Source organism: Homalodisca vitripennis, chromosome 2 (genome assembly GCF_021130785.1).
Source record: "Homalodisca vitripennis isolate AUS2020 chromosome 2, UT_GWSS_2.1, whole genome shotgun sequence".
NCBI classification, from domain to species: domain Eukaryota; kingdom Metazoa; phylum Arthropoda; class Insecta; order Hemiptera; family Cicadellidae; genus Homalodisca; species Homalodisca vitripennis.
Genome location: NC_060208.1, coordinates 44,275,252 through 44,286,275, shown reverse-complemented (window position 1 = coordinate 44,286,275; position 11,024 = coordinate 44,275,252).

Here is an 11,024-nt window from a genome sequence, read left to right as displayed (position 1 = left end):
TATACTTATAACTGCAGCATCTAAAATCCACTTCAAACTTGTACCTAATTTTTTTAAATTTTGTACTATTAAAATCAGGATATACCCACGTAAAATGTTTCAACTAATCGTTTTATAGTAATTTGGCACACATCTTCGTTTCTTGCCTTGGACGAGTGTGTTAACCACTGATCCAAGTAAAGGAATTGGGAATTTTGGGATATAAAGTTTTGGGATAAATAAATTTTTAAATTATGGGTTGTTTGATTTATTTAAGAAAATCCCTTATAAAATACAAAATTAAAAACGTGAAGATCTTAAGACAAAAAAATGGTATTGAACTTCAACACTACTTATAAGTAGTGGATTCAGTACTGTGATGTTGTTTGTACTGGCAACTAAAACATTATTGTATTGGTCAGTAATTAAATACCTCGGATTTCGAAAAGCTACTCTTGTTCGTCTACCGAACAAACAAGTCATTAATCGTTAGTAATTCGACCTCATGACATCATTCTGGGCTGTGAGACAACACCACTCTTCATCAGGAATCGTTTACCAGAGCAAATCTGATTGTCTCCACCCCCGTGGAGGGAAGAAGATATTAAGTTAAACCCCTTTCTTGTAGTCGCTATCCTATCGGAAAGTAATCTATACTCCCACCCAGGGAACTGCGCCGTCGAGCTTTCAATTCTGTCGTGGTACATATTTGATGCCGCTGACATATTGAGGGTGTGACACCCCCGGGGTGGACCAGGGAGCCTGTGTCATGTTGACAGATCATATTTGCGCCTTCAATGGTGAGGGTTGACCTGATTGATGAAAATGTCTGAAAAAACCGAAAGCCAGTCATTTAGGGCCATTGTGAGCCTATATCAGTAATACCATCGTGCACCTCATAGCCTTCAGGCGTAGGCTGCTTTTCACAAAAATTACGTGTTAATGCCCCAGTTTTATTTTTATTTAAAATGAAAATGTTTTTAAAACAGAAAGAAGAAAATAATGACGGTTCTTGTTTACCCTATTCATTTTTGAATCGAAATCTTATTTAGTCATATACTAAAAGAATCGTAGTTCTCTTTGTGTTTATCTGTAAAACATCAACAATAATAATCACAAAAGGTACTTAAAACATCTTTCTTGATAAAACATTATCAGATCGAATTTATTTATTTAATGTCCTAGGCGTCTAGGACTAGCAAAATCTTCATTAAACTATCTTTAGAGACAAGTATCTTATTTTAGTATACATAGGAATTTTCCTTCCTGATGGCAATTTTTGACTAGTGGCCTCTAACAAAGGTTTTAAGCCTTCATGGGTAAACAAGGAGTTGCTAAAAGTTAACAAATTCAGCATTTTAAGGTAGTTGACTGTAAAGAATTTGTACTGTTGTATCTAAAGTTCGTACATGTGGTTTTATTACAGGCGCAACTACTTTACTCGTCTAAACATAACTCTGCTGGTAGGCCTACGCTATGGTCAGATCAGAGATCTTGGAGTCAAAATTGTGATGACACTGAATTGCTGCCTCAAAGTCAATACCCTCTTGTGGTCCTCGGCTTACCGCAATGTTATTGTTGATTCCCCCTACACTTCTGTAGAGGGTTTGTGTCGCCTCTGCGGGGTGTATGGTGACGGTGTCGCAACCCCGGCTCGCTCGCTTCGCTTTACAAAGCTCTCGTGATTAGGCAACACGTAATGTCGATTGTCTCACGTGTGTTTTGACTCTCGGCCTTGATTGGGCTCTTAACTCCTTCCGCAACGAGGGGGGAGGGTGTCACGGCTATAGGTGACCTTGCTTCAGTAGTTAGTTTCTTTGTCCACGTCTAACCCTCTGGTTGATTGCTCCGCGAGAGGTCCTTTATCAATTATCAAGCCGGTATTGTCAGTAGTTGAATCATACGTGGCCTGACTTTCTGTTTAAAACTGTCATACGTAAACTATCGGATCAATTTCGGAAAGAACGCAGTAACTTCCAAATAAATTGTTTACAAAAACATTTATAAATACGTTATTTTCCTTATTGTCATGGAAGTTTGATCAATTCTTTTTCTTCGACTAGTATTGTTGATACTGACAGTCGTAGACCATGATATCTGTAGACGCAGTTCAGCAAAGAATTTGTCTTTTTTATTTCATGAGACAACTTAGCATAGGCCTAATTTATTTCAAACGAGAAGAATACAGATCAGTAGTTTATGATAATTAGGTAGAGCTATTTGGCAATGCGAATAGAGAAAAATCTGGAATTTAAAATCACCGTATTTTTTTGAAATGTCAAAGTGGTCACAACAGGTTCGTTACGTCATATTCTCAACTAACAAAATTGGTGTAAAGCACGAAATTCAAGGTTGAAACGGGAGGTCTCCTCAGAAGAATTCACTACCACCAAAGGCATGCTGCACTAACATATCCTTAGCGTATGCTTAAAAACCTCAATGAAAAAATGTTCTCATACGTTGTGTTCATTTAAATTAATAAAATTAATATTATTTACTTTAATATCGATTATGAGAATCAATAAATGGCCAATTAGTTATATAGTTTAGCAGCCGAGAGCGAATTTACATTTCATGAGCACATAACCTGGTTTTTTTTGAAATCTATAGATAAGTTTCGCATAAGATAGAAATCTATCGTTAGACGCGTTTTGGTGGAAGTCGAAATTTGAGATTACGGAAAGCAATATCAAATTATATTTTCCTTAGTTTGACGCGCTTAAAATCAACCAGTAATACACATGATAATAGCTGTCGCTTGTTAGACAGTAAGTAAGATAGATACTGAAAGTCATCACTTATCGTCAGTCAGCTTGTTTATGGTTAGCTGACGCTAATTTAACTTTTTTATGTATTGACGGTTGGCTTTAAGTGTTTCAAGCTGAAAAACGAGATCCGAGAAAAATGTATCGTTTGTTATTTTAAACTCTTTCCACACCTTCCCATTCTGACCTCCGCCGAAACTAGCTTGGTTGGCGATTAGTTTCTTTAATTATTCTGTCGAGTTCAACAACTGTTTGTGTGTACAATGCAATTTGGCTCTCGGCACCCAGTTGCGTTTAGTTTGGTATTATTAGTTGAACTACCCATGAAGCCTTGAATGTACCGTAACGAACCAACTGCTTTGCCGCAACCGGTGGATTCCTTGGTCAGGACTGAGTAGGGAGATCCTTAAGGAGATTTAAACGAGGGGGCAGACAGAATCGCAGAATGCCTCTATTAGTCCTCGGCCAGAACCATTGACTATCCCGACTCGGTACGAGGTTTACGATCTCTTCAGAGACTCCGGTCGCGTGGCCCTCGTAAAGTTCTTCCTCGTAATCAGCAGAGTTTTACGGCCCGAGATGTCCTGGGGGAGTAAATCAGAGTCCTGGGGCGCGTAGCGCGTGCCACCTGCCTGCCAAAAAATTATCCATCCAATTCAGACCCGACCCTCCGGTAAGGAGCAGATGTGTGGTGACAAAGGAGAGAAGAAGAAAAGGAGTCTTTCTTATGGAGAACAGAGGGGGGTTGCTCCCGCTGCACCTAGCACCTGCCGGCCGCCTATATCACTTCCGTTAGCCCGCCCTGGGCAACGGATCGTGTCGTACTACTCCTTGGGGAGGGTTGTGGCCGTTTTTTTAACCAGATTTAAAATTATATTTTAAATATCTCAATTAAGAGCCGACTGTACAAAAACAGTATATTGGGCTTAACCCGTAAGAACAATCAAATTTCAAACACTTATGTCGTTATTTTTGATAAAAAAATAATATAGTTTTTAGTGATTTATAGAGTCGGATAACTCGATGAGAAAAAAACTAGCCAACAAATATATTTGACGAGAAATTATATATACTGTAATATGGCATATATACAGTACAGTATTAGTAAAATAGTTTTTAAGTAGTACTGTACAGTAACTAATTGACGAAAATCCAAAAATTATAATTATTGAATGAACAAGCTTGACGTTGTCACCTGACACCGGAAAATGGAAACAAGCCGACGTGAGAGAGGCGGTCGGATATCCCAACGTGTCGGTTATGCCGAGGTCGGATAAAAGGGGTTATACTGTTTAAACTTATGGACGCATAACATTTACATATTAGAAACCAATATTATTACATATTATGTACTAATGGATGATTATTCTTTTACGACTCAAAAAAGATTTATTGTAATAGATTACGTAAATAATCTGCAAAAAAATAATATGCCGGAATAGTCTATCAACAAATAATTCAAATGTTTTCTGCTGTACAATAAAAATTGTTGAAACATAAGTAGACTATAATGTGCTATAAATAGAAGTATATAAGATAATTTTGAAAAAAATAATGAATAAGAGGATATATATGATCATGGATATATATATATATCACATATCCTTAATATTAATAGTAAAATCATTAAATATATTATGTCGTTTAATGTGATTAAAATCTTTTTACCCATCCTAATTTACGTTCTATTATATATATATAATATATATATAATAGAACGTAAATTAGGATGGGTAAAAAGATTTTAATCACATTAAACGACATAATATATTTAATGATTTTACTATTAATATTAAGGATATTCAAAATAAGAAGTTCATAATTTCTTTCCTTTAGTATTAACGACGAAGGATTTAAAAAGCAAATGTATTATGGATATTTGTCATTATTATTATTATTATTATCTTAAACGTGTAAGCAGTTAAAGATTCGATCCTAGCAAAAGTGCTTATCGCCAAAACATATAGGCTAAGCAAGTTTACTTCGAACCAAACCTCAGGAAAGCGAAAAGTCTTCAGAGCTGTTTCGTCTCTGGTCCCTCCTCACTTTGTAGTGAATGCCATACTTTTTTGACTTTATGAACACAATAAAATCTCCAAACTCTAATTATTTTAGTAATCAGTGTTTTGGATATGATCTGACAAACTTTTTAGTGCAAAAAGCCGCAAGGGTATCGTTGGGTCATTGATACCTGATTTTAATTTAGTTGCATTGTTATTTCCATACAGTATAAAAATATGAGTAAATCATGAGTTTGGGTTAGTGACTGTTAGAGATAATGTGCAATTGAAACGTTTCGCCTTTTCTTATTTTTACTCCCATGTCCCCTAAAAGCGTGTTTTAATTGTTTTAGTTTATGAAATTCTATTTTCAACATTTTAATTCCATTCCTGGGCTGAATCATGTCAATAAACGTCTACAAAAACAAAACCCATAGCAGAAGTCTACAGAGTTGTCACATTGTTACTCATAACTGTACAAATTCTACACCAGGTGCCAGCACCTATCGACATGTCAGTGAACTACTTAGTTCCAGTATTGTCCACCAGATGGCAACGGCGAACAATATCAGGTTTACATAGTTCGTTTTGAGCAATAATTTGTTTCATGAGAAACTACTTGTGTACTAAAATGTAATATTTTAATAGAAAAAAGTCAATTTGAACAGAATTTGTTTATTGTTGTCTATAACATTGCGTCACATGTGTAATTATTGATGTTATATTTCAAAGAATAGCCTATATTAATAAAGCCCACAATAAAGATGGTACATAGAAATGAAATTATTACCTTTGCAATATTTCCACGTGATTAAGTTTTCTCATGTCCCTTCTTTGATAGTTCAATTTGAACTGATTTCTTTAAGACCGATAACTCTATGAACCTTATCTTGAACAACCAATAAAATCTGATCAAATTGATACAATTAATAAACACACACACACACATAATATTATATAATATGGATGGTTGTATATATACTAAAGCTTTAACTGTAATTAATTCTGTTTTATTTAACACCATATGACACAATATGAATTATGTTTTTGATAATGGTAATACTTATTTACATATTATGAAATAACAATTTAATTTACTGACCTAACCTGAAACACATGAAGCGCAATGCAAATAAACCAAAACAAATCTTGGTTTTGATATTACCTATGTAGAACACTAATAACTCAAAACTGAAGATAAGTTTTATCAATATTTTTTATTTTATTTTTATTATTTCAACGTTATAACCATTTTAACAAGTAAGTTTCAAAACAATAGAATACATAATGAAACAAATAGATATGAATTTTAAGATGCATAACAAGAAAGTACAAATAGATAACAAGTAATGTGTAACAATAAATAGATAAATATTATAACAATAACAAAGAAAGATGCAAAACAAGAAATGAACTATTATGTAGGTAACAGTTTTGAAAAACAATAATAAAATAAAAGACTGAGACACAACACAGGCAGGGTAGGTGTAGAGACGAGCCAATAATAATAACAGCTACAGTGATGCAAGCCGGCTTTTTATTGCAGATTTGGATGCGTTAAAGACGTCGAGGGTGGATGGAATGTTGTTCCCTAGCCAACATAATATAAATAATAATATATTATGAAATATAAACTAATAATATCATATGTTTTATATTTTGGTGTGTAATGTTGTATTGTTAGTTTGGGTTCACAAAAAAATCTTATCTTTTCACTATGTTTGTTAATTCCTTATTTCGTAGTTCTTAAAATACGGCTCTGCGAGATGAAGGTTTACAACATGTATTACCGTATTATACATACACAGATGAATCCTGTGGATTTAATTACGTTCAAGTTTGAGACTTTAGCCTCCAACAAAGTGTCTTGGAAATACTATCAGCAACGATTTGAACTGGAAATACACGTGAATAGTCAGTAACATAATACTAAACAAAACAAAAATTATGGTTGCCTGTAAAGTCGGTTTTACGGGCGAAGATTTTACGTGACAACGTCTTTTTCTCGGTAGAATATTTATTGATATGAATATTATTAAATTGCACAATAGGAACAAGGAATTGAATGAAAATAAGATTTGCACAAATTTTAACTATAGAAATATATTTTGTTTACTAAAACATTGTACATAATTTGAAATTAATTAAAATTTGTTATTGTAAATGGTACAGTTGAATAAAACATTTACTAAAATTGGAATTTGAAATTCTTGCTAAACACAGTTAAATTCTAACTCCGCGCGTGGTGATTGGTCGGTTTAGTTCGTTTGTTTGGTCGCACTGTTATGACAGGTTAGAGGTTATAATTTGTTATTTTAAATGTTTGACTAGCAATACGCGCTGTTTCTTCTCAATCGACTGAATTACGATTGATTGCAGAGTGATTTAAACTAATAATTTACTTAACACTATCAACATTTGTCAATAGTATGACATAACCTATAAACTCAGTTTCTCAACTTTTGTGTCAATCTAACAATTAATCAATCATAGTTTACGATAATGAAATATCAGTGTACAATTATTTACCTTTATTGTTGTAGTTGTTGTAAATGACGAATCTAAGCACTCCACATTTTCACGGATAAACATAGTTATCTGCTTTATCCCGTGCGGCGGACCCACAGTTATCTGCTTTATCCCGTGCGGATCCCGTGCGGCGGACCCACTGGACGGGCATCGTAACGTTACCGGGCGTTACACTTTTTCATGAGTGACTCCGAGCCGCAACCTAATTTAAGACGTTGTCACGTCAAAAGGATTTTACTGTTGAACAGGATTGGTGCTGAACATCACAATTTAATTTTTAGGAAACTTTAATCCTACTCCTATTTGTAAACTTGAATTCTACTTACAAGTAAAACAAAATAATAACTTTCATCCGATACAACTGAGTATCGAAGGGACTGACAGAACATAACGAAAGTCTTGCCAACCACAGAAAGTAACTTGATTACATGTGTTACCATGACACATGATGGGATGTTATATGATTGTACTCTAGGACCTTTTTGTCAAGAGAAGAGGTATCGCACGGATGGAAAAGGAACCAGAGTTACATTTAATGTTAATTAGTTTAGTTTTTAATTTATAAGTAAACGATTAAAACTATTTAAGAATAAATACTTATACTTATTAATGTGATTTTATCTTTTTTGTGATGTTAATCGATAACAAAATGTTGTTATCAAACTACCAGACCAGTTTTTTTTCTCTCGGTTGACCTGATTTTAATTACTTTTGGCAAACCACTACACAAGACATTTATTTGTGCTTTTCATTTTATAGGAGTGGAGATGCAGTTTCTACCAATGAATGCTAAAATTTCAATCACTGCGTAACGGCAAAACGAAAACTTAGATTTCAGTTGGTGAATATCACCCCTTCTAAGGTTGACCATCTAGTTATTATGAGTGTAATTTAAACATCTATCTTTGTGGTATACAAGAATCAACATGTTTTTTCCAACCACTTTAAAAAAATCATAACACAACTAATTCCGAATTTAAAGTTGCAAAATAAATAAAAAGAAGTTTCTGATTAACTAGTTGTAATGTTTTAACAATTATAAAATTAGAAATTAACAAACGTAGTGAAAAGGTATATTTGTATTTATGAAGTGAAACTTACAATGCAGTAATAAGTACAAAAATGTAAAATATATTATACTGTTAGTTTATTTTACACTATCCCCTCCTCTCTTTTACTCTCTAGTATTCAGCATGAAAATACTTTGGTTTCTAAATGAGTCTCTGTGATCTTCGAAGAGGTGCTACACATACTTCAGAGGGTTTTTTCAGTAATCACCTTGTTGGGAGTACTAATGGTATTATTTTTATTGTTTTCGATGCCGTGTTATCTAGTTTTGGTTAGTTTAAATCGCTAAACTCATTCTATCTGGTTCAAGTGATCGACATGCTGTCTACATTCTTTGTCAATCTGGATTATATAAGATAATGGTGTTGTATATAATACGGCTCCTTCTTTCTATTTTCCATTTTTGTCTCTATTGTATCTCGTTCCTTAAAACTTTTTTCTTTTCAGTGCTGATTTGGTACAATTTCTGTTTTGTTTGAGAAAGCCCCATTTTTGCTAGTACTTCAGGCTTCAAGTTATCGATAATCGTTTTCGTTTTCTCTTAAAGAATTGTTTCTGTTGAGGTTTTACACCAGTGAACTCTGTGGCGTGGTTTCGTATTACAGTGGCACAGTTTGTAGCATTAGATATTTATTTTGAAAAGTTTGCATTTCTCGTTCCACATAACCAACTGGACCTACTATGACATGGTATGTCTCATACGTAATTTTTTTTTTTTAAACAAAACTCTTGAGTTATTCGGATAAAATTGATTTCCATTATCAGTTACAATGATTCTTATCAATCTGTATCGACAAAATAAATCTCGTAAACATCTGATAACTGACTGACTCGTTGTTTGTCTCACTGGGAACATCTCTAACGTCCATCTAGAATAAACGTCTGCAGTAAAAAAATTACAAGTAATTTTCAAATGGGTTATTGAAATCAATATGAATATATTTCCTGGAATTGGTATTTACTTTGCATGAGATCAGTGGCGTTTCTGCGTGTTTGGTGTTTTTGGTGTTGGCAGCAGCCCTTAACTAGGTTCTCAATGCTTTCATCTGTTTTAGACCAGTGCACATACAGCTTTGCCACTGACTTCATAGAAGCAATTCCTGGGTAGGATACGTGAAGATAATCGAAAATGCATTTCCTTAAAGACTCAGGAGTTATAATGTGTTCTTGCTAAAGAAGAATACCACACAAAAAGAAATTCAATGTGCGTGAAGCGAACCTTACCCCTTCTCTAATACCATCCGTCTCTTAGACAAAACCTCTATAATTACCGAGAAGGAAACATACGTTTGAAAAATGAACTCACGCCGGAATTCAGCATCGCTGAAACTGGAAGTTACACCACGGTTTTATTCAACAATTCATATTGAAGGTAACTAATTAAAAGGCAGTTCTCAAAAGGAATTTACTCTGCATACCCTTGATTGCTTTACCTGTGAAAGCTAGCTTTGTTCCTGAAAACAGTTGTATTTATTGCTTGGCTTCGGACCAAGATTCTTTTAAAACAGTATATCTTTATTGAAAAACATGACAATCCACATCACAAGATCGTTTCTACTAGCTTACTAAACAACACTGCTTACATGTTGAAAGAAGATCAGCTTTAAATCTTTTACCCAGATTCTACACTGTATTATTCTTTAACCCAGTTACCCTTAAACTTACAAGAAAAGAAATGAACAACTCGCACAACTTCACAAACAAGACCCATCCCCAACTTAACATGAACTTAACTACTACTTTGTTATGTAGTTTGTGGTACGTGTGGTAGTGAGTGTGTTGTTGCTGATCTCGGTGTCTGTGATTTTTACGTGTAAATGTACGAGAACAATCATCGTTTTGCTGAGGTTCAGGGGCATGGCCCATTTTTGCATATTCTGTAGTTCTTCGTAGAGTACACGACTAACTGCAGAGTTTGATGATTTGTCACTATGGCAATAAGTTATCATTTTCATCATAAAGCTGGAGCTCATAATTCAGGATAGAAGCAATTAATAAAATCAACACAGGCTCCCAATTGAAGCTCTGAGGTACGCCAGTATTGGAAATGAAACTATTGAAATTGTAATAGAAATGTCCAAAAAAATTTAATAAAATCCAAAACCCGAAATCTTTCTCATAAAAGGGCGACGAATGACTTTATAAAATCTCTTTGGAAGGCAAGATGGGTAGTGTGAATCTGGCCTTATTGCAACCGCAGAATTGTAAAACAAGTTTACGGCATTCGAAGGAGCTCCGATAACGCAGTTTTTATTATTATAAAGAAAACTGCATACAATCTTGTTTAGTATCTATGGTACAATATACCCACAACAGAAATCGGTCTAAAATTAGAAATGTATTCGAAAACCCGTTTTGTCATGGATACCACGGTCTTCCAAATAGAAGGAAACTTCTGTAAGTAACATCCACCTGATAAACGAGAAAAGTAGTGGAGCAATAATATATCAGAAACATAAAAATACCGTTAATCCCACAGCCTGAGCGAGAATTTAGGTTCTTAATGACAGATCTGAAAGGTATCGGATATGTGAGAACGTCAAAGTTCTATTGAGGTATATTCACTATCTCCGGTTCCTCCTTCAATGTTTGATTGCCAAAAAAAGGAAAATTAAACGCTGCTTCGTTTTGAAACCATTTCTTTAGCGCACGTATTTATTTTATTTTTAAGGCATCGAAAAGT